This window comes from Camellia sinensis, chromosome 3, assembly GCF_055761805.1.
Source record: "Camellia sinensis isolate YWXY chromosome 3, ASM5576180v1, whole genome shotgun sequence".
NCBI classification, from domain to species: Eukaryota; Viridiplantae; Streptophyta; class Magnoliopsida; order Ericales; family Theaceae; genus Camellia; species Camellia sinensis.
In genome coordinates this window covers 68,827,825-68,830,086 of record NC_138963.1, presented here as the reverse complement: position 1 = coordinate 68,830,086, position 2,262 = coordinate 68,827,825, and positions in this window count along the sequence as shown.

Here is a 2,262-nt window from a genome sequence, read left to right as displayed (position 1 = left end):
ATTGAAAGAATGTGATTGTAATTGTGTTATGCTTGACTTTATTTGTTTAGGTCGGACGCCGAACCATTAGTACGTGTATCGAGAAGCCCACTGTGAGTAACATTGTTGTAAGGATACGTTCAATTGTATTTATTTTCTGAATGATAAATTATATTGTTTTGAACTGTTACTCTTATTGATTGAATGATGATCCTCTTTTTGAACTATATTCGTGAAATCCATAGCATATTGCTATTGTTCTTGTTATTGATTACATAGATCTCTGTCAGTTCCAATTCTTGGAACTATTGTCTATTGTTTGATGGCCATCAATTGATTGTTTGGTCTTTAAGACCTATTGTATTGCTACTATTGGATGTACCACGTATGACCTATACGAATATGATTGATTGAATTGAACGATTGAACGATTGATTGACAAAAAGATATTGATTGAAAATGTTCTATTGACAATCTATTGTTTCAAATACTGTAAGGACATCATTCTTAACCTCTTTACACAACTTTTATTCACTGGGTTCTAGCTCACTGTTTACTGTATATATGTAGGTGATCGAGCACTAGATCAAAGCTAGTGGCGACAACCCGAACCCTTGTTTTGTCAAGCCAGCCATTATGCTTCATTGCGAGGTTCCGAACCAGCATGTGTCAAGGCTTTTTGGGTGGCTCAAATTCACCCTTTTGATATTACTAAGTAAAAAGAATGTTCTATGACTTTTGTTAATACTATTTTTGATAATGGGATTTAATTCAATAACTTGTGCTTTGTCTTGTATATATGTGTTTTATGGATACAAGTGTTTGTGAATATAATTATGTATATGAAAGTCTATTTTCATTCAGGTTCTCACAGCTCATTGGACGATATATATTATTATTGACTGACTTCTGCCAGCCCTTTTACATTGTATTATCATCATTATTGTTAAACAGGTCTTCAATAATCATGGATTACTGGATAGTTACGACGCTAAACCTATAAGGGCGGGTTTGGGTTATGACAGAGTGGTATCAAAGTACGAGTATTACGTCACATACACATCTAAATGAGCTATAGGATATCCTAGAAAAAGGAATAGGGCATAACATGTGCATGTGTGAGTGTGTGTGGACATGTTATGTGTATATGTGCAAACATGAATAAGTAAACCATCTTTCCTATGTTTATTATTACCATGTTTTATATAGTGCAATGGAGAATGCAAGAAATGTAGATGAAACTGAATTGTCAAAAGCAAGAATGGCAAGATTGGAATGGATGGTTGAATTATTGACTAAAGCTTTAAGGCAACAACAAAATCAACAACTTCCACCTCCTCCTCCACCGCCAGTGCCAGTTGAACCAAACAACGATGATGTGATAGCCTTAACACAAAAGTTCAACAAAATGAAGTCGCCAACATTCCATGGTGGCCTTGAACCTTTGAAAGCTGAAGCGTGGATCTTAGAAACCAAAAAATTATTTGAAGCGTTTCCATGTTCAAAGGTACATAAAGTGCTATTGGCTACCTTTACTTTACAAGAAGAGGCAAGGCGATGGTGGATGCTTATTCGTAATGCAAATAATGCTATGACTTGGGCTTAATTCAAAGAGGCTTTTTATGATAAGTATTTTCCTCAATGTGTCCGCGATCGGAAAGTATCTGAATTTGAACAACTGAAGCAGGGCACCATGACAATAGCCGAATATGAAGCTAAGTTCACCGAACTTGCCTGATATGCACCACACATGGTAGACACTATCTATAAAAAGGCTAAGAAATTTGAAGGTGGACTCGGTGTAGAAATACTTGACCGGATCAATGTTCTCAAATTAATCAAATATGTGGATGTTCTTGACTGAGCTATCATGGCTGAGGCAAATATTATAGCGTTGAAGCAATCTAAAACACCGGTAACTGATTGGAGGGGTAAAAGACAAGGGTTTAATTTCAAGAAAGGCCAGAACAACTCACTAAACAAGAAATAGAATACGGGGTCAACAAGTAGTTCCAGCCAAGGGAGTAATTCCATACCGCCTTGTCCAGAATATGGCAAAAGACACAAAGGGGTTTGTTATAAAATCTCTGGTGAATGTTATAAGTGCGGCAAGGTGGGCCATATAATGAAAGACTGTCCTCTCATATCTTAAAATCTTACTAGACCCGCAGCAAGTGCTGCAGCATCAACCGCTACGCCAAAACCCAATCCTAAAGCTACTGGGAGAGAAACTTTGAGGCAAGGACGGGTGTTTGCACTTGTACCAGGGGATGTACAGAACAT